Below are 23,143 nucleotides of genomic sequence, written 5' to 3' on the forward strand. Positions count from 1 at the left end.
GCTGCTCCCCCTGCTTGTGCTCTCTCACTCTGTCAAATAAATAAAAAAAATCTAAAAGAAAAAAAAAAAAGCAAAAATTAGATAAAACAATGAGCTTAAAAGAAAAAATAAGTGTTTACTCCTAAAAAACTGATTAAGGTAACTCATATTGACAATTAAAAGAAAAATCATACTGGGGCGCCTGGGTGGCTCAGTTGGTTAAACGACTGCCTTCGGCTCAGGTCATGATCCTGGAGTCCCGTGATCGAGTCCCGCATCGGGCTCTCTGCTCAGCAAGGGGTCTGCTTCTCCCTCTGCCCTCTTCCCTCTCGTGCTCTCTGTCTCTCATTCTCTCTCTCTCAAATAAATAAAATCTTTGAAAAAAAAAAGAAAATTCATATGAATATCAATAAATCCAGAAAAAGCATGGGATATAATCCAACAACCATTCATAAAAAACTCTTTGCAGGAAAGGAATGGAACTTCCTTAATCTGATATATGTATGGTATCTAGAGCCAAACCACCCTAAGAATCACAGGGTTGGATTCAACAGACTACCAGATTAGATAACACTGCATGGAATATAAAACCTTGCACCCTTCTTTTAAAATTCTATCACAATTATTTGAAATGTAAAAGACAAAGAAATCTTCTCTGTGCTAATATTGTTCTGATGTCAAGAACAATGACCTCAACAGAAAAACAGGTCTTCCAAGCTACTATTAGAAAAAACGGCTTAAGATCAACAACTTTAAAATCAAAATCATAATTTGGGGCAGGAAGTTAATATGCAACGATTTCTTTAAATAGCAGAATTCTGTTTTCTAGAGTTACCTTTTCCAAAAGAGTTGTCCTTTTAGACTCACCAGCAAACTGTGCTGTTTGAAATTAAGCATTTCACAATTAAGATGTAATATCATAACTGTACTTACTAACAATAACTGGGTACTTCATCTTTAACATTTCTGCAGACTAAACTCATTCAAATCATCCTCTCTTCAACTGTAGAGAAGTTTGGGGTCTGGTCTATCCATTCATTTGTAGGTGGGTACAGTTGACCTCTTTCTGGTAACCACCTCAGTCAGGCCCACAGTTGCTCCATGTCAAGACAGAGTCACCACCTATTCAAGACAGTGTTGTCTTTTTTTTTTATTGAAGTTTTTTTTTTTAGATTTTTTTTTTTTTTTTTTAGTTTATTTGCTTGAGAGAGAGAGTGAGAGAGAGCAAGAGAGAGGGCACAGAGGGAGAGGGAGAAGCAGACTCCCTGTTGAGCAGAGAGCCCGATGTGGGGCTTGATCCCAGGACTCTGAGATCATGACTTGAGCCGAAGTCAGATGCTTAACCGACTGAGCCACCCAGGCACCCCAGCAGTGTTGTCTTTAGAGTCCTTCATTTTCAAAGTAGGTTGAATTTGCCATTAATAAGCAATTGTCATGATTTCAAAGTTTCTTTTTCTAATTCAATAAAAGTCAATAATGAGAAATGATGCACAGAAAACTGCCTTTCATTTGGGCATTCCTGCCTTTCATTTGCGCATTTGTGGACTCTGGTTAGAATGAGCAAAGCTACAGCAAGACCTATAACAAAATCACTACTGGGACAACTGGATGGCTCAGTCGGTTGAGCGTCTGCCTTCAGCTTGGGTCATGATCCCAGGGTCCTGGGACTGAGTACCATATCAGGCTCCTTGCTCAGCGGGGAGCCTGCTTCTCCCTCTCCCTGCCACTCCCCCTGCTTGTGCTCTCTCTGTCAAATAAATAAATAAAATCTTAAATAAATAAAAAGGCAAACAGAACAAAATATTCTGTTAAAAAAAAAAATCACTACTGTAGGGTTTCTTGAATTTGAGCGATATAAATCCCTTTCAAAAGGAAAACAAGTCTTTTTTTTTTTTTTAAGATTTTATTTATTTATTTGAGAGAGAGAGAGGGAGAGCACAGAGGGAGAAGCAGACTCTCCACTGCGCAGACAGCTCGGTGCGGGGCTCGATCCCAGGACCCTCAGATCATGACATGAGCAGAAGGCAGATACTTAACCAACTGAGCCCCCCAGGTGCCCTGGAAAACAAAATTCTTTTTTTTTTTTTTTTTAATTTTATTTATCTGACAAAGAGAGACACAGCAAGAGAGGGAACACAAGCAGGGGGAGTGGGAGAGGGAGAAGAAGGCTTCCTGCCAGGCAGAGAGCCCGATGCAGGGCTCGATCCCAGGATCCCGGGACCATGACCTGAGCCGAGGGCAGACGCTTAACGACTGAGCCACCCAGGCACCCCGGAAAACAAAATTCTTAACACACCTCCAGTGCAAGTTAAAATTTTAAATTAATGAACATAAACATAAAGCTAAAATACATAGCTTTGTATTTGAAACAAATTTACAAATTTAATATAAAAAATATAAAACTAATGAAATTCAAATTAATCATTAATAGATAACAATAGATTTAACTCTGAAATTAAATCACCATTCACAACATGGATATGGTGTAACAGGTTTTTTTTAGCTTGGCATGCCTAAACATGCCATATGCTATCAAGTCCATCACTTTCTCATTCAAACAACTGCAATGAAGTTGCCCTATGTGCCCAGCACAACTTGTCCTTCCACTGGTCCCACAAACTACTTACTTACAAATTAAGAAGTATGTAACCAATGATCCTAAAAATACAAACATAAGCACTGAGATTGTGTGGCAATGCTCAGATACAAGATAGGTAATCATTATATACTTATATTTCAGATTACTGAAATTTAAAAAACTTTCTCTCCAAAATATATCCAAGGACCCCCATTTGAGATCCTGCAATACAGTATGACTGCAGAGGTATTACTGGAAACATCCTCCACCATATCACACAATGCCCCTTTTAAGAGGAAAATACCACAAACCTTAGTGCCAGGAAAGTCTGTTTTTCACTACTGATGATGGTTTATAGCATGTAAGTCCAGTGAATCTCTTGGAATTTCTTTGGCTTGGCTACTTTAACTTGAGAGCTCAATACACAGTCTTCTTTAAATGACTGCTCAGGGGACACCTAGGGGGTTCAGTTGGTTAAGCAGTTGACTCTTGATTTCAGCTCGGGTCATGATCCCAGGGTTCTGGGATCGAGCCCCACACCGGGCTCCCTGCTCAGTGGGAAGCCTGCTTCTCCCTCTCCCACTCCCCCTGCCTGTGTTCCCTCTCTCACTGTCAAATAAATAAATAAAATCTAAAAAAAAAAAAAAAAAAAGGTATCCTTTCCACCAGCCATCCACTACCCCAGCCCCCAGAGGTAATTATTATTATTATTATTATATTATTATTATCAGTTTCTCTGGTATTCTTCTAGAGAGCTTCTATACACACACACACACACACAGGTTTTTTTCTATTTCAGCAAATTACTTCAAATTCTCCTCAGAATGAGCTAGACCATAAGTACTTCCTTCCCTGGCCATAATATTTTAGAAATTACAGTGTTTTAAAATTAAGTAATTTAGAGATAGAAGGATCTTAAACCGTCAAGTTCCTTATCACTTTACAGATGAAGAAACTGTGACCCAGAGAGACTTACGTAAAGCGAGATGGCTAATTATTGGTATTGCCAGAAATAGAGCTGAAGTCTGCCACTTCCAAGTCCCTCTTCATCCAAGGGTACTCATATTCCTTCACATTTTCCATAATCATCAGGTGTTTAATGTCTCTTAACCATACGAAAGTGGAAGCAGGAAGTTCCCCTTGCAATGGATCTTTTCTCAGGGGGACAAAACACTGTTTATTTGTAAGTTGTTTAATCACCATCTGTACAAACACAGATTTGTCCACATCAAATCCAACAATACAGATACATCATTGCTAATATTCTTGGTAATTTCCAAGAAACAAAGCTGAAATTTAGTGTAGACACACAGCCCTACAAATCATTAAAAGAAAAAAATATTATATTCTTGACCTCCGTATTTTGGTTTTAATCAATACCTGTTGCCTAGCACTTTCTCCCTCTCCCTCTGACCCTCCCTCTTGCTCATGCCCTCACTGGCTCGCTCTCTCTCTCAAATGATAAATTAAAAAAAAAAAAAAAAAAACTAAAAAATTTTTAAAAAGAAGACATGCTCATCAATAAATAATTGTCCTCAATAAACTACCAGGAAATTAGACATGAAAACAAGTAATTAAAATACACTGCGATCAATAGTACAGTTGTGGGGTGCCTGGATGGCTCAGTAGGTTAGGTAGGCATCTGCCTTCAGCTCAGGTCGTGATCCCAGGGTCTTGGGATCGGGCCCTGTACTGGGCTCCCTGCTAGGCAAGAAGTCGGCTTCTCCCTCTCACTCTCCCTGTGTGTTCTCTGTCAAATAAATAAATAAAATCTTAAAAAAAAAAAACAGTACAGTTGTTATGCCAATCCTAAAAGAAGAAAACTATGATCTCTGAGTGAATTCAGGAAACTTCACTAAGTAGGTGATACACCAGCTGGGCCTAGAAGAATAAGTAATAGTATGGTTGGTTAAGTTTTTGTTTAATGAATTCAGTTTCAAGGAGAAAGATAAACTGAATCATATACGTACACTCTTTGGCAGTTAGAGTGACAGTCACAAACTAGTAGCACAGTGTATTAAAAAAAATAATTGAATGTGAACTGTTTTAGATAGGCCATGGAACCTCCAGTGTGATATAGGACCCAGTATATCTACTTCTCTCATACACACTGCCTGCCTGGCCTCCAAAAACATTTGAGTTTGCATTCCCTGACTAAATGCCAAATATAACAGGGATGGGAGAAGAAAAAAAAAAAAAAAAAGGCACCTCAAAAACCTTCTGAGTTTTAAGGGCATAATGGGGGTTTAAAGCTTCTTGTTTAAAACTATTTTCCAGTTTTGGAATCAGAAAATAAAACCAACAAAACGAAAAGATGAACAAGAAAAAGCAGGAAATAATAAAAAGACAGCTTTAGATGCTGAGCAAGGTTAGGCTCATTGAAGAGCTAAGTGAGGGGCGCCTGGGTGGCTCAGTCGTTAAGCGTCTGCCTTCGGCTCAGGTCATGATCCCAGGGTCCTGGGATCAAGCCCCACATCGGGCTCCCTGCTCTGCAGGGAGCCTGCTTCTCCCTCTCCCACTCCTCCTGCCTATGTTCCCTCTCTCGCTGTGTCTCTCTCTGTCAAATAAATAAATAAAATCTTTAAAAAAAAAAAAAAAAAAAAAGAGCTAAGTGAACTCACTTGCTGCCAAACTCAAGGTACAAGTAAATATGAACTTGTGCCTCAGCAAAATTACGTATTACTACACATTTTGAACCACCAACATCGTTCTAAGAACATTAACCTGCATGTGCTAATATGTGATTATACAATATAAATGTATAGATTATCACATAACATGGTAAGTGACTTGACAGAAATAAGCATAGGATTATACATAGATCAGAGTCGGGCAGTCTGTAACATAATGCTCACTGGAGGAGGTGCTCCTTATATAAAGAGTTTAATAAAAGTGGGAGACGGTTAGTCCAACCAAAGGCAGAGGATCTGAAGTATAGCACAGTGGGCACAGGGAAAAGGTAAGATTAAAAGGCTAAGAGGGGTTGGACTATAAAAGCTTGGTCTCATAAGGCATTTGGATTTTACCCAGAGGATTTTAAACTGGAGAGTGCTGTGATTAGATAAGGAAGTCAAAAAAGTACTCTTAGTAGCAATGTGGTAAATGACCTGGAACAAGGAAGTAAAAATGAGTAGACATCTAGGGACCCTGCAGCAGTCATCTCAGTGAGAAAAAACCTGAACTAAGGGACAGAAGGGATGGAAGAAATTAGACAAATTTGAGAAATACTGAAGGTAAAACAGGAATGCACCACTAACCGGATGAACATCATCATCCAAGTTTCCGGTCTGGGTTACTAGGTTGTACAACTCATCAAAATAGAGAATATAAAAATAACACATTTAAAGGAAGATGAGGGCAGTTCTGAGCCTGTTGGTGCCTAGGAAACAGCCCAATAGAGATAACCAGTAGTAGGTTGTTGGCTATCATCCAGTCTGTGCTGAGGACAAATTTTCTCCTAATTAGCAAGGAGCTGGAAGCTGAAACCATGGGCACAGGCATGTGCCTCCAGGAAGATTATGTAGGATGAAACACAAGAGGGCTGAAAATATTTGGTAAGTCCAAAAGTGATCAGAGAAGAAGGGCCTGGGCGCCTGAGTGGCTCAGTTGGTTAAGCGGCTGCCTTCGGCTCAGGTCATGATCCCAGTGTCCTGGGATGGAGTCCCGCGTCGGGCTCCCTGCTCAGCATGGAGTCTGCTTCTCCCTCTGCCCTCACCCCGCTCGTGCTCACTCGCTCTCACTTTCTCTCTCTCTCAAATAAAATCTTAAAAAAAAAAAAAAGCTTTAAAAAAAAAAGAGAGAGAAGAAGGGCCTAAGGGAACTGAGGAGTGGCCACAGAGGTAGAGAAAAACCAGGACACTGTCACAGAACTTCTGGAAAGATAGTTCAGAGAGTAAATGTACAGTTAATAACATTTTCACAGTCTTTTCCCTCTCTCATCCCTTCTACATTTTCCCATTTCCTTCTTTATTGGGTAAATGACATTACAACTCTGGAAGAAAAAGATATGAACAACAAGAAGAGCTATATCAAACACACAGTACTGTTACTTTTGGTTAAGTTAGGATGTGGTTTTTACATGTGGATAATTAAGATTCAGCTAATGAAAAGCACTGGAAGTCTTAAGAGAGTGCATTACTAAATTTGTAAGTTTAATTTCTCAGTATTGCTCAAGTGTTTAAGGAGATTCTGCTTGTTAAGATGGTAACTGAACTATCAAGGACTAGTTGTGCTTGAGTATAAATGTACTTTAAACATCTAAGAAAATTTAATTTACTAACAAAGGAATATGGAAGAATTTAACCTGTTAAACTTGAATTAACATTAATTAAATAGTGAGTACAAGTTATTGCTCTTATTTCTATACAAATATTACAATGCTTATGGCACGCCTGGGTGGCTCAGTAGGTTAAGCGTCTGACTTCAGCTCAGGTCATGATCTCGGGGTCTTGGAATGGAGCCTGGCATCAGGCTCCCAGCTCAGTTGGGAGTTTGCTTGTCCTTCTCCCTCTGCCCCTCCCCCTGTTCATGCCCTCCCTCCCTCTCAAATAAATAAAATCTTCTTAAAAAATTATAATGTTTACAAGTACAATAACAAGACTAAAGGAAAACTAAATTTTTAATTTGGCACTTAAATAAGTTGAATATTAATTTAAACCCAAGTAATCTTTTTTTTTTTAGATTTTATTTTTATTTATTTATTTGATGGAGAGAGACACAGGGAGAGAGGGAACACAAGCAAGGGGAGTGGGAGAGGGAGAAACAGGCTTCCCGCCAAGCAGGGAGCCCGATGTGGGGCTCGATCCCAGGATCCGGGGACCACGACCCGAGCCGAAGGCAGAGGCCCAATGACTGAGCCACCCAGGTGCCCCTAAACCCAAGTAATTTTAAGTAGTCCTTTCTGTGCACAAAAGCCCCACTCAGATGTTAAAAAACAGAAAAGTGAGCTGCTGTTAACCACTACTTGTTTTACAATAGCCTTCAAAACAGAACCTTTGAAAACTAAGTGCAACTGAATAAATATTAAGCAATCTCTCCCACTAACATTGGAGAAACAACTGAACTCCACATAACCCCCACCACCCCTTACCCAAAGGTAAGAACAGCACATCCCAATCTGCTTTACCACCCCTTTTCATAAACATAAAATGCTCATACCCTCCTTTAATGTTAACTGAAATGTCAAACTTAAGAAACATTGTAAGGGGGGCACCTGGGTGGCTCAGTCAGTTAAGCACTGGACTCGGTTTCAGCTCAGGTCATGACCTCAGGGTCACGAGATCAGGCCCCAAGATGGTTTGTCACTCAGGGTGGAGTCTGCTTAAGATTCTTTCTCCCGGGATGCCTGGGTGGCTCAGTTGGTTGGGCACCTGCCTTTGGCTCGGGTCACGATTCCAGGGTCCTGGGATCGAGTCCCATGTCAGGCTCATTGCTCAGTGGGGAGTCTGCTTCTCCCTCTGCCTGCCACTCCCCCTGCTTGTGCTCTCTCTGGCAAATAAATAAAATCTATTAAAAAAAAAAAAAAAAAGAGGGCGCCTGGGTGGCTCAGTTGGTTAAGCGACTGCCTTTGGTTCAGGTCATGATCCTGGAGTCCCGGGATCGAGTCCCACATCGGGCTCCCTGCTCAGCAGGGGGTCTGCTTCTCCCTCTGCCCTCTTCCCTCTCGTGCTGTCTCTCATTCTCTCTCTCTCAAATAAATAAATAAAATCTTTAAAAAAAAGATTCTGTCCTTCCCCCTACTCAGGTACTCTCTCTCTCAAAGAATAAAATCTTTAAAAAGGGGGGGGAGGGCACCTGGGTGGCTCAGATGGTTGAGCGGCTAACTCTTGATTTCAGCTCAGGTCATGATCTTGGGGTTCTGGGATCAAATCCAGTGTCAAGCTCCATGATCGTGGGGGGTCTGCTTAAGGATTCTCTCTCCCCCTCTGCCTTCCCACCCCCACGCTGGCACACGCACTCTCTCTCTAAAATAAATAAATCTTAGGAAAGAAACACATTGAATGGGTGTGTCTTATTTCTGGAAGGCTTCACAAGTTTCCTAGTACTTGGGGATGCCCCCTGGAAAGGGGAACTTAGAAGATGGGGAAGAATTACCTTTTATTGTATATTTTTAGTACACAATAAAAATATTGGAATATTTTAACATGTACATGTATTATTCAAATGCATACATGATTTTAAATGAAGCCAAATTTAAAAATACAAACACTAACTAAAAAATATAAAACCAAGTTTTTTCTTTTTTCAAAAAATGCTTTTTCAAACTTGCCTCCTCTCCACCATAGACAGCCACTATTGAGAATCACCGCCTTAGAGGTTCACAACTGCTGCCAACAGCCACTATTGCTAACTGGGTACGAACTACAAGAAGAAAAAGAATCTTCTATGACTTCTATCAACTAGTAGCAAAGCCCTGGGCAGGCTAGCATCCCAGACTGAGAAAAGAGAGAAACACCAGCTGGAAGTCACTGTGAATTTAGCCTCTGTTAACATATAAGCAGGTTGAGGCGGGCAGTAAGAAGCACTGGAAAGCAGTGGTCTCACAGAGAAAGTAGAGAGAGGCCCTGAATGAGGGACTGGCCTCACTCCCTGAAAGGTGGGTAAAGCATTCACATCACTGGAGACATGGAAAGGACCACCAGGAGAACAGAACCATCCCTATAAAAGCTCTGCCACCCCTCCCCCAGTTCCTTTTAGAAGAGTTGAAGTCCTGGAACTATTCCACATTGCTCTGGTAACAATACTGCTGGTACTTCAATGGAAGACATTCTCTTTATTAACGGGTAGTATTAATGTATTTACAGCATTATATTAAGCCACCGGTCAACCAATGTTTGAAAGCTAATTGCTGGTTAAGCTACTTGTCAATCAATGTGTGAGAACTCCCTGCACCAATTCAGAGCTACCAGGTTTCAAGTTCTTCCCACACACAGCAGCTCAGTTCATTAACAATCATCGCTCCTAAAAAGCCTGGGTTCTGGAACCCTACTAACATTTCTAATGCTTAAATCATACCTATCCACCTGGGCTGCCTGGGTGGTGCAGTCAGTTAAGTGTCTGACTCTTGATTTTGGCTTGGGTCATGATCTCATCGTCATGAAATTGAGCCCTGCGTCAAGCTCCGAGTTCATCACAGACTCTCCTTGAGATTCTCTCTCTAAAATAAATAAATCTCTCTTAAAAAAAAAAAAAATACTGGGCGCCTGGGTGGCTCAGTTGGTTAAGCGACTGCTTTCGGCTCAGGTCATGATCCTGGAGTCCCTGGATCGAGTCCCACATCGGGCTCCCTGCTCGGCAGGGAGCCTGCTTCTCTCTCTGACCCTCCCCCCTCTCATGTGCTCTCTCTCTCTCATTCTCTCTGTCTCAAATAAATAAATAAAATCTTTAAAAAAAAAAAATACTATCCACCTATCTCCATCCCCACTCCCCCGACCCCAAACCAGTCCAGACCACCACCATTCCTGGCCAAATCTGCTCTAACAATCACCAAATTACTCTCTATGCCCTGTCCAGTTCATTCTCCACAGTAATGACAAATCTTCTGACTACAAAACAGCCAATCAATCCATGTGCACACCCCCAACAACTGCTCACCTATAAATATGACAAAGGTACTAATACATGTGAATGCTACAAAACATTCATTTTCAAAAGTACAAAATAATGATCACAATTATGGTTTTTATATGGGTAAGTATATGGTAAGTATAAAAACTACTGCTATCACTAATATATTAATATTAAACTTATTTTTAAAATATTAGTGTGACCCATATAATTAAATATTTCTCACTATGCTTGAAAAAATTCATTCTAATACTTTGTAACAGAGCAATCTAAAAGTTGGTCTCAAGTCAATACTTGGTTTTAATGGCTATCATAGTCAAAAAGAAACATGGGATCAAAAGGAAGGAACACTATGGCAGTGCTTACTAAATCGCGGTATTTATGGGGTTTTCCAACCCCAACCATTATGGATATGGATATCCAACCATATCCAACCCCAAACATTTTCCTTTAAATCTGACTGGCAGGGGCGCCTGGGTGGCTCAGTCGTTAAGCGTCTGCCTTCGGCTCAGGTCATGATCCCAGGGTCCTGGGATCGAGCCCCGCATCGGGCTCCCTGCTCCGTGGGAAGCCTGCTTCTCCCTCTCCCACTCCCCCTGCTTGTGTTCCCTCTCTCACTGTGTCTCTCTCTGTCAAATAAATAAAACCTTTAAAAAATAATAAATTAAATAAATAAATAAATAAATAAATCTGACTGGCAAATGTCCATCTTCCCTGATGTAATTAATTACTCTTGAAAACTAATCAGAACACATAATTTCTAACAAATGAATTTGAAACCCACTAAAACTATTCACTTGGAGTATTTTAACTTTTTACTATGGAAAATTTGAAACATACACAGAAGTGCCAACTCTATAATAAACTCTTTTATGCCTATTAACCAGCTTCAGTAACTCAATATATGATAAAGTATCTATAAACGTCTAAACACAATGAATTATTTTTTTTCAGAGAGAGAGGTAAATACTTCAGTACTTATCTCTAAGAGCAAAGAATCATTCCTCTTAATATATTATCATACTTTAAAGTGATTGTTTAAAAATCACCTAACAGGGTGCCTGGGTGGCTCAGTCGTTAAGTGTCTGCCTTTGGCTCAGGTCATGATTCCAGGGTCCTGGGAACGAGTCCCACATCAGGCTCCTTGCTCCGTGGGAAACCTGCTTCTCCCTCTCCCACTCCCCCTGCTTGTGTTCCTTCTCTCACTGTGTCATTCTCTGTCAAATAAATAAATAAAAATCTTGAAAAAAATCACCTAATATACAGATGATATTCAAATTATTCGCAATGGTTTCATACTTTTTTTTTTTTAAAGATTTTATTTATTTATTTGAGAGAGAGAATGAGAGAGAGAGAGAGAGCATGAGAGGGGGAAGGGTCAGGGGGAGAAGCAGACTCCCTGCCGAGCAGGGAGCCCGATGCGGGACTCGATCCCGGGACTCCAGGATCATGACCTGAGCCGAAGGCAGTCGCCCAACCAACTGAGCCACCCAGGCGCCCCCCCCCCCTTTTTTTTAAGGGACGCCTGGGTGGCTCAGTCGATTAAGTGTCTGCTTTCGGCTCAGGTCATGATCCCTGGGTCCTGGGATCGAGTTCCATATCAAGCTCCTTGCTCAGTGCAGAACCAGCTTCTCCTTCTGCCTGCTGCCCCCCTCCTTGTGCTCGCTCTCTCTTTCTCTCTCTCTGACAAATAAATAAAATCTTTAAAAATATGTCTTTTTTTTTAAAGATTTATTTAAGTAATTTCTACACCCCACATGGGGCTCAAACTCATGACCCCAAGATCAAGATTCAGATACTCTTCCGACTGAGCCCGACAGGCGCCCCTCATAAATATCTCTTTACAGTTGGTCTGTATGAAACAGGATCTAAACAAGGTCTACACATTAATTACACTGAGTGAATAGGTGTCTACTCTTTTCTAATCTGTAATAATTCCTCCATTTTTTGTGCATTTATTTTGAAGTAACTGGCTTTGTTCTTCTGTAGAATTTCTCACATTATGATTTTCTAATTACATTCTGTAAACTCATAGTTAGATCTAGAAGTTCCATTAAGAGTCAGGTTTGAGGGCGCCTGAGTGGCTCAGTCGGTTAAGCGACTGCCTTCGGCTCAGGTCATGATCCTGGAGTCCCTGGATCGAGTCCCGCATCGGGCTCCCTGCTCGGCAGGGAGTCTGCTTCTCCCTCTGACCCTCCCCCCTCTCATGCTCTCTCTCTCTCATTCTCTCTGTCTCAAATAAATAAATAAAATCTAAAAAAAAAAAGAGTCAGGTTTGATTTTGTAGGGGAGAGAGTATTTCATGAATGGTGTTATATTTTTTCCTTTTGTATCACACTAAAGGAATATAAGGTTTGGTTGTATCCACTTTGGAGATAACATGATTGATCAGAAGATTGTCAGTCTGATCCTTCTATTATTATAGAGTTCCCTAATGGCTTTAGCAACCACTGATGATCAATGTCTAGGTACTTTATTTCATTAGATCACTTGGAATTTTTTTTAGAAATACATCCGGAGATTTTTATCAGGTAACAAATTTTTGTTTCCAAGTTTTTCATGTGTAAAATTATGAGAGTTTTTATAGGTATAACAAAGTAACAATGAGATCATGAGTCATCGGGGAAATGCAAATCAAAACCACAATGAGATACCACTTCACACCCACTAAGACAGCTATAAATGACCCCCCTAAGACAGAGGGGGCGCTTGGCTGGCCCCGATGGTGGAGAGTGCTTTTTGACTCTTGATCTTGGGGTTGTGAGTTCCAAGTAGGCGTGAAGCCTACTTAAAAAAAAAAAAAAAAGAGTAACAAGTATGCTGATGATATGGAGAAACTGGAACTTTTGTGCATTGCTGTTGGGAACTGTAAAACGATGCAGGTGCTTTAGAAAACAGTTTTGGCAGCTCCTCTACAAATTAAACAGTTATTACCATTAACCCTCCTAGGTACCATTCCTAGGTATATACCCAAGAGAAACGAAAACATATGTCCATCCACATAGGAACTTGTACATGTTCATGACAGCACTATTCGTAACAGGCAAAAAGTGGAAACAACCCAAATGTTCATTAACTGATTTATGGATAACAAAATTGGTATATTCATACAACGGAACATTATATTATTAAGCTACAAAAAGCAATAAAGTACTGATACATGCCAAAACATGGATGAACCCCAAAAACATTATGCTAAGTAAAAGCCACATATTGAAGGATTCCATTTATATGACATGTCCAGAATAGGCACATCCACAGAGACAGAAAGATAACTGATTGCCAGAGGCTAGGGAAAGGACTGAATGGGAAGTGAAGCTAATGGGTGCAGAATTTCCTCTTGGGATAATGAAAATGTTCTGAAATTAGATAGTGGTGATGATTGCACAACTTCAAGAATATACTAAAAACCACTGAACTGTACATTTTAAAAGAGTGATTTAAGATTTATTCATTTGAGAGAGACGAGTGAGCAAGCACACTCGCACAAGCTGGGGGGGCCACAATCTCATGACCCTGAGGTCATGACCTGAGCCTAAACCAAGAGTCAGACACTTAACCAACGGAGCCACCCAGGTGCCCCTAAATGGTGAATTTATGGTATGTAAATTATATTTCAATAAAAGTATTTTTTAATTACTAGGAAAAGGCTATTGCACAGCATATTTCTTTATAAGAAAAAAAGCAGTTACTTTTCAGTCAGTTAAAATAACTTCACTTGAAGAGACAGATTAAGGATATTAATTTTTCAAATAATATTTGCCAAGTAGCACACACAGAAAAAGTCAAATTTCTTATAAAAGAAAAATGCATAACATCAATTTTACTTTACTACAAGATAGCCAACATATGATAATCTGCCTCAATAATCCATTAAGTGGCAGTGAATGAATTTCATCCTTTTATTCAGTCAAAGCAACTGTCTATCTGTAGTTCACATTTAGACAATTATTCCACAAAGCAATGTTATTAAGGCAGTCATTTACTATTAAGAATGTATCTTCTCCAGTACAACCTTCCTCCAGTAGCTCACAAAAGATGTGATTTTGGGGGGATTTAGTTATTAAAAGAAAATCTAGCAAATACTAAGACATGATAGAAGCTTCTATACTTTTATAACTACGTATACAGAAACCCCCCACACTGCAAAATTTGTCCCATTATTGTTCAAATCTTCAGCAACATTTTCTATTCCTCATACAAGAGTATTTGCTGAAAAAGGAATGCATTTTGGCTTCTTGACATATTGTTTTGCAGTCTTTTTTTAAAGCAAGCCTTTTAGGGGGTGGGGTGCATCAGGAAGAACCTGTCAATGGTATGTGCCTTTTTGTCTTTTATAAGAACAAGAAACCTCGGGGCGTCTGGGTGGCTCAGTCAGTTAAGTGTCTGCCTTCAGCTCAGTGACGATCCCAGGGTACTGGGATTGAGCCCCGTATGGGGCTCCCTGCTCCGTGGGAAGCCTGCTTCTCCCTCTCCCACTCCCCCTGCTTATGTTCCTTCTCTCACTGTGTCATTCTCTGTCAAATAAATACATCTTTAAAAAAAAAAAAAGAACAAGAAACCTCAAAATATATATATACTTTAATCACTAGGTTAGTAAAATTGTGTAGAGCATCTGATTGAATAGCCTATGACTTTAAACATCACTGGAAAGAGAAAAATGCTGAGGTCCTCTTTATGCTCCATATGCTTAGTTTTCAAATGCCCTGGTACTAATGACAGCCTTGTATTTTATTATTTTATATCACAAGGTTCTACACACTCTTAAGATTCCTATTAATGACAGAGGATGTAAATGCATGTTTCAAATAGGCTTCCTGATACTTTCTAATGTAATAAAAGCTGACTTATTTAAACTGATTTAATAGCTCAGTGACAGTTTATAATAGGAGCTGAACAAGGATCAGCTCCGCCATTGTTTGTTTCTGCTTGCATTTCTTCAGTCACTGGTTTCTTTGCAGGAATTGTTTTAAGCCACTTGTCCATTTTGTGAAGGTTTAATTTTAAAAAAAAACACAACAAACTAGGTAATATAAACTGTTACCAATGTTGCAATACACTGAAAGGAAATGTATGATTATGGCTGTGCTTGCTCACTGCAGAACTCCCTTCTCTTCCTTCAGGACACCCAAAATTCACAGTAACACAGTTAACACTGACTTACAGACCCAATTCCTAAATTTAATGTTTTACCTTTTTTTTTTTTTGATAAATAAAAAGCTCTAAAATTTCCCCCAGCATCCCAGTGAGTCATCGTATCTACCTCACTTTGAAAACTACCGCTCTAGATTGCAGACACAGTGAGCCTTTTACAACTGCAATCAGTTCACTCTCCTCCTTATCATCCTATAATGGCTTAGCTCTGCCTTCAGGATAAAGTCCAAAATCCCTGCATCTTATACAGGGCCCTCAACTCTGGCTCCTGCCTCTCTCTAGTCCAGTGGTTCTCAACCCTGGATGCATATGGGAAACACCTAGGGACTTAAAAATATTTATACATTCTCAGGTCCCACCTTAGACCAATTAAATCAAAATACCTGGAGGTGGGGTATTTGCATCCCTGATTTTTTAAGTTCCCCAGGTGAATCTAAAGTGCAGCCAGTGTGGAGAACTACCCCTCTTACTCACCAAGGTCTCAATTAGGCCTTGTTACTCCAGATGTGATCCACCCACCAGCAGCATCTGCCTCACCAGGGAGCTGGTTAGTAATGCAGAATCCTAAGTCCCGCCCCAGACATACTGAATCAGGACTTGGCATTTTAACAAGGTCTCCAGATGGTTCATGTGAACATTAAGTTAGAGAAGCAATGCCCTTAGGTACCAAACCCCTTCCCAGCTCAGGGACTTCATAAGTATTATCTAACATCGAACCTCTCTGGCATTAGCCCACAAGTGAGAAAGGACAGACATCACATCCATGTTACTTTGGGATATCCCCAGCTCCTGGCACAATGTCTACTATTTTCAGTTGAACATCTAGTCTTACATTTCATATCAACATGATCTTATCCTAAATTTCCACAACATTTCTGACCTATTAACCATGTCTTTCATCAAAAACAAGTTTCCTTTAGATACGTAACTCTTGGATACTATAAATTAAACCTAATTCAAAGTACCATTATATTTCGGTTGAATAAAATATTAGGTTGTGTTTGTAACAGTACTGGCTGGACTGTCAGGAAACAGGGCCACATAAATTGTTGATGGTGTTATAGCTTAGTTCAACCTTTCCAGATAGCAATTTGGCACTGGAACTGTAACCTGAGTCAGTGAACCCATTTTAGGGGCAAGAGTCCAAGAAAATAATCCAAAAGATGTATTTGAGCAAGGATGCTCAAAAGTACCATTTATGGGGCACCTAGATGGCTCAGTCAGTAGAGTATGCAACTCTTCATCTCAGGGTTGTGGGTTCGAGCCCCACGGTGGGTGTAGAGATTACTTAAAAATACAATCTTTTTATTTATTTATTTATTTATTTATTTTTAAAGATTTTATTTATTTGACAGAGAGAGACACAGTGAGAGAGGGAACACAAGCAGGGGGAGTGGGAGAGGGAGAAGCAGGTTCCCCGCTGAGCAGGGAGCCCGATGCGGGGCTCGATCCCAGGACCCTGGGATCATGACCTGAGCCGAAGGCAGACGTCTAACGACTGAGCCACCCAGGCGCCCCTTATTTAGTTATTTTCTTAAGGCAGAGGGTGGGGTCGGGGGTTGTGCGAAGGGAGAGAGAGAATCTTAAGCAGCCTCCACGCCCAGCATGTGAGACTGACACAGTATTTGGCGGGGACAGACACACACCTGGGTGGCACAGTCAGTCAAGTGCCTGACTCTTGGTTTCAGCTCAGGTCATGATCTCATGGGTTGGGGGATCAAGCCCTGGGTATGGCTCACATGCTGGGCATGGAGGCTGCTTAAGATTCTCTCTCTCCCTCTACCCCTTCCCCCCTCCCTTCTCATGCCAGTACATGCCTACTAACTCTCAAATAAATAAATCTTAAGAAAAAAGTATAATAGTAAAAAGGATAAAATAAAGGAAAAAATTTAAAAGACTGTACAAACTAGTTATCAGTGCACAGATTACTATTCTGCGATTTAAATTAGATACATAAATGAGTAAATATAAAATATTTTATGCTAGGGGCACCTGGGTGGCTCAGTCGTTAAGCGTCTGCCTTCGGCTCAGGTCGTGATCCCAGGGTCCTGGGATCGAGCCCCGCATCGGGCTCCCTGCTCCGTGGGAAGTCTGCTTCTCCCTCTCCCCCTGCTTGTGTTCCCTCTCTCGCTGTGTCTCTCTCTGTCAAATAAATAAATAAAATCTTAAAAAAAAAATTTTATGCTATTCAAGAATACAACAATCAGGGCGCCTGGGTGGCTCAGTTGGTTAAGCGACTGCCTTCGGCTCAGGTCATGATCCTGGAGTCCCGGGATCGAGTCCCGCATCGGGCTCCCTGCTCAGCAGGGAGTCTGCTTCTCCCTCTGACCCTCCCCCCTCTCATGTGCTCTCTCTCATTCTCTCTCTCTCAAATAAATAAATAAAATATTGAAAAAAAAAGAATACAACAATCATATTCTGTATGTACTGATTATTAATACAAAAAAAAAAAGCTATGCCTGTATACTGACACAAATGGATGTGAATTTAAAGTAAATACAGGGGCACCTGGCTGGCTCAGTCAGTAGGATATGTGTCTCAATCTCAAGGTCTTCCAGTTCAAGCCCCACCTTGGGTGTGGAGCCCACTTAAAAATAAATAAATAAATATAGTTTGGGCAGGGGGACAGGCTAAATAGGTGATGGGGATTACGGAGTCCACTTGTTGTGAGGAGCACCAAGTGACATATGAAGTGCTCAATCACTATACTGTACACCTGAAACTAATATAACATGTAACTGGAATTAAAACTTAAGAAAAAAAGCAAATATAGTTTTACATTTAGTAAATTCTCCTTTCTATAGAGAATATATATATACATATTTTTTAAGATTTTATTTATTTATCTGACAGACACAGAGACACAGCGAGAGAGGGAACACAAGCAGGGGGAGTGGGAGAGGGAGAAGCAGGCTTCCCGCTGAGCAGGGAGCCCGATATGGGGCTCGATCCCAGGACCCTGGGATCATGACCTGAGCTGAAGGCAGATGCCTAACAACTGAGCCACCCAGGCGCCCCACATATTTCTTTTTTTAAGTAAACTCCACACCCAACGTGGTGCATGAACTCATGACCCCAAGATCAAGAGTTGCATGCTCTACTGACTGAGCCAGCCAGGTGTCCCTACAGAGAATATATTAAAACAAATTCGGGGGGGACGCCTGGGTGGCTCAGTCGGTTAAGCGTCTGCCTTCAGCTCAGGTCATGATCCCAGGGTCCTGGGATCGAGTCCCGCATCAGGCTCCCTGCTCCACGGGGAGCCTGCTTCTCCTGCCTCTGCCTCTGCCTCTCTCTCTCTCTCTCTCTCTCATGAATAAATAAATAAAATCTTAAAAAAAAAAAAAAAACATTCTGGGGCACCTGGGTGGCTTCGTTGGTTAAGCGTCTGACTCTTGGTTTTGGCTCAGGTCATGATCTCAGGGTCATGGAGATTGAGCCCCACATTATGCTCCACACTCAGCATGGTGTCTGCTTGAGATTATCTCTCCCACTCCCTCTGCCCCTCTGGCTCATGCGCTTGCATTCTCTCTTTCTCTAAAATAAATAAATAAATCTCTTTACAAAATAAGTAAATAAAAATAAAACAAATTTTAATGTTGGGTTATTTATGGGTTTGCCGTTCAGTTTTATTAAGTTAGTGCTATATAGTGCTATTTTTGTTGTACTCAGACTCACTACAAAGACATTTCTTCAGCTCTGGTATTTGGGAACATTAGTTACTGCATTAGAAGTAAAAAGACAAGATCCGTATTTGGTCAGCTTCCTGCTTATAACTCAAATTCACACTTCACCTGCATCTCACTTTTTCCACATGAAGGTGGAGAAAAATAATGCAACAATGTTTACAAATCAATTGAGTGCCTCCAATGAAAGGTGCTGGGCAAATACAAATATCAGAACTGCTTAAAAAACCACCACCACCACCACCACACTGACAAGTCACACAAGTCACTTATCCTTCTGAACCTCAATGTCTCCCTTTGTAAACTGAAAGAAATCAGTTAAAATCACATGGGAGGAGATTAGTGAGAGAAAAGTAGGCATATGATAGCCGAAAAAGCATCCCAGGTGATCCTGATGTATACTCTGATGAAGAACCACTGAGTCCCATTCACAGTTTTTGGGAGGAGAATGATTAAGTTAATACAAACACCTTGAAAGGGCGGTGATTTGGCTATAGGTTTGAAAATTTTAAATGCATATATATCCTTTAACCCAGTAATTTCACTTCTAGAAATATATTGTTCAGGTAACTTCACACATGAGCTCCTTACAAAGTACTATGTACAAAAACATCCATTGTAACACTGTAATAGAAAAACCTGGAAACTTAAATATGGTTTAACCTGAAGACTAGTTACAAATTATGGTGCAACCCCACAATGAAAAAAGTAAAAAATGTCAACAGAAAGAATGAACAGCTTTATATCTACTAATATGGAATGATTTCCTAAATATGTTAAAAAGGAAAAAGGTGTGACTGGTATGTACCATGGCGGGAGGAATATGGATAGGTAGACTCATGTTTATAAAGGAACAGTGTCTATGTAAGGCCACTGAAACGAAACTCCAGTCATCTCTGGAGAGTTCAGGGTAAGAGGGAGACTTATTTTCCTCTATGTTCCCTTTTATACTGCTGGAGTGTTTTCTCTTTCTCCCCCCACCCCGGCCCCTTTTCTGCTGGAGTGTTTTCTCACATGTATTTATCTTTTCCTGAAACTGAGGATTCTCTCAAGGCCTCCCTCTGAGTCTGAGGCTACGATTCCATCTCTGTAGGGCCTCAGCATTTCCTCCAAATTGCAGGGGCATCAGCTTCTGGCCCCACACTGCCCCTAAATGACTTTTCCAAAGCCTAGTCAGCCCAAGGTTTCTGTCTTTAAAATCCTCCAGTGGCTCTCCACTGCCCAAACTTGAAAACAGCACATACAGCCCTGCAAGCTCACCCTACTCTCATCTCCCACCCTTCTCCCCTCTACCCAATCCAGTTGTTTTAACTTCTCCCGGTTCCCCAAGGACAATGGACTCCTTCTTTCCTATATCCTGTCTATGACACACAAACTCATATGCATCCTCTGTGACCCAAAGGCCCCCCTCCCAGGAAAGGAATGCTCTCTGTACAGCCTGACAGATGTTCTGGAACTAGACGGCCAAGATTCAAATCCTGACTATTCCCTCATGTGCCCCCTATATGGCCTCAGTTTCCACCCTTGTCAGATAGGAAAAAGCCTTGACTGTTCAAAGGATTAAATAAGATAATTCATGGAATGAATTTATTACACGGTCTCTCACAAGGCAAATAAAAGACAATAGTTATTATCATTATTACATTCCCATGGCACTTGTGAGGTATTTGTATTCACCTGTCCTGCATTAGACTGTGAGCTCCTAAAAGGTAAAGATTTGACTTCCATGCTTTTATGTTGTATCCCAAGCACTTCGCCTGGCAAATAGAAGGCACATGAACGCCTTTACTTAAATCAGATGATTGGCTTTTCTGGTTCTGAATTTCATCCAGATGGTAAACAAGTGGCTACAAGGTACCCAGGAACAACCTCCTGGATCCCACATGCCTTAAAATGCATCTATTAGCCAGGCCACTTGGGGCAGGCAGAGGTGAAGAGAGACCACAGGGCTTTGAGGCTTTCAGAGACAGTCAAGCAGATTGGAGACCATCGTGATAGGAGACCTGCCGGTTCCTGCCCGCTGACTACTTATGGGGACTGGGTGAGATGGACACGGGAGATGAGAAATCTGAGATATTAAACGTCCAAGATGTGCCAAAGACTCCAAGCAGGCCTTCAGGAAACACTCAGGAAAAGATTCTCTCAGCAAGTGGGTACCTGGTAAACAGAGAAGAGACATACAGGGGAAGAGATGGGATAGGACCTACAAGACAATGGAGAGGAAGAATCCTCTTAGCATGGGAGATGGAAAGGTAAACAAGACACAGCTCCTGGCCTCAAGAAGCTTCTCAAATCAGAAGGCCTTTAAAGACAGAGGTAGAGGGCGCCTGGGTGGCTCAGTTGGTTGAGCGACTGCCTTCGGCTCAGGTCATGATCCTGGAGTCCCGGGATCGAGTCCCGCATCCGGCTCCCTGCTCGACAGGGAGTCTGCTTCTCCCTCTGCCCCTCCCCCCTCTCATGCTCTATCTCATTCTCTCTGTCTGAAATAAATAAATAAAATCTTTAAAAAACAAAAAAAAATAAATAAAAATAAAGACAGAGGTAGAGCTTGGCAGATAAGGGTGGGGGAGGAAAAAGGATCACACAAGCAAAGGCATCCAAACATGTGAAGAGGCAGTCAAGCAGCTCTGAATGGCTGGGGATGAGAGAAAGGAGAATTGAAGGATTAAGCTAAGAGTGAATTGAGGCAAGATCGTCCACGGCCTTGTATGACTTGATAAGACATTTTGGGCTTCATTCATCCCACGGGAAGAGGGAGAGCGAGGAGTTTTTAAGTAAACAAGTGACAGCATCAGATCTGTGTTTTTTGAAGGAGTGGCCAGGCAGGAAGATGTTCGCCCATCTTCCACCCTCAGTTCTCTCCTCGCCCACCATCTTCTGGTTCTAGGCTGCCTTAAGAGCAAGCAGGTGGCCAATGAAGACATCTCCTGGGAAATGTGACTGGTTCTAGAGCACGAATCCCCACCCTAGGTAAAGGTTTCTGAACACATTTATCTCGCCTAAGGAGGCTTTGAACATTCCTCTTTTCCAATCTTACAAACATCATCACCGAGCTCAAAAAAAAAAAACAAAACAAAAAAGCCTCAGCTCTGCCATTATTTTTTTCATCTTCAGGAAATACAATTAGGAACCAATTTTCCAAAAAACAATATTCTTTATTTTATTTACCAAAAGTAAAAAGGAAAGGGATCTGCATTCCCAACTGGCTCATTCCGAATTCTGGGCGGCTCTGAGCCCCTATTTCCCTTCTCAAGCAGCCTCGACAGTTGGGAGTGGGCGGAAAAGAGAGGCGCCTGGGCCAGGGGCCGGGGGGGGGGGGGGGGGGGTGGTTAAAGGAAAGAAAAGTTGGTCTCCGCAAGAGCAAATTTTCTCATGCCGGGAGTTTTTCTCTTTCTTCCCATTAAATGGACCTGAGCAAATTCTGTTCTCACTGTTCCAAGTTTCTTCTTTCAGAATGAACTATGGCAGCGCCCCGGCCTGGCCCCAGGAGGACGCACGCAAAGTTCCCGGGCAGTCGAGAGGGGTCGGCGCCCTGTCCGGCACGTTTCCGGGGACCCCCGTACGGACAGCGCAAGGACGCGGGGTCCGACTGGAGCCGCCTGATGGGTTCTGCCCGGAAAAGAGGGCCTGGGGCTCCGGCCAGCGACCCCTCCCACCCGCGCCCGGGAGCCGCCCCCCCTTGCGGAGCCCACCGGGGCGGCGGCGGCCGCGAGCACTCACCGAGTCCGGCGCTGGGCGGGACCGCTGGGAACGAGGACGGCGGCTCCGCGGCGGCGTCTCGGCCCGCCACACGCCCTCAGGGCCGCCGCCCGGCCCGCGGCTCGGAGCTCCGCGGCGGCGGCGGCGGCCTCGCCTCCATGGCGAGGGGAAGCGGCTGAGGGGCGACTGGGCGGGCGGCGGTGATGGCGGCCGCGGCCCAGGGTCCGAGCTAGCTGGCGCGCGCGTCTCTGTCAGCGCCGCACTCGCCGCAGCCTCGCTCCCGACCCGGCCTTGGCTGTAAGGTGCGTCCTCATTGGCGGTTCAGAGACGGGCGCTGGTTGGCCCACAGCGAACGGGCGTCTCCCGGCCCTCGCGGGCCCCGCCCTTGCGCGCCTCCGAGCTCGCGTTCGCACGCTCGCCTGAGGCGCTGAGCCGGGTCTCACGGTCTCTCTGGCTCCTGCGCCGCGTGGGCGGTGTGCGTGCG

The 23,143-nt window shown here is 42.4% G+C and overlaps 1 protein-coding gene across 6 annotated transcripts in view; it reads right to left on the reverse strand.

Moving 5' to 3' along the window:
* PTPRA (protein tyrosine phosphatase receptor type A) overlaps window positions 1–22,941 on the reverse strand; it is a 163,273-nt gene extending 140,332 nt beyond the window's left edge. For all 6 annotated transcript variants that reach the window (XM_035005994.1, XM_035005999.1, XM_035005995.1 and 3 more), the window contains exon 1: window positions 22,681–22,941. The gene's annotated coding sequence lies outside the window, so the exon portion shown is untranslated. The remainder of the gene's footprint in view (window positions 1–22,680) is intronic.
* Between the last annotated feature and the right edge of the window lie 202 nt (window positions 22,942–23,143).

The sequence above is a fragment of the Mirounga leonina genome, unplaced genomic scaffold (genome assembly GCF_011800145.1).
Source record: "Mirounga leonina isolate KUSES-001 unplaced genomic scaffold, KU_Mleo_1.0 Mir_150, whole genome shotgun sequence".
In the NCBI taxonomy this organism is placed as follows: domain Eukaryota; kingdom Metazoa; phylum Chordata; class Mammalia; order Carnivora; family Phocidae; genus Mirounga; species Mirounga leonina.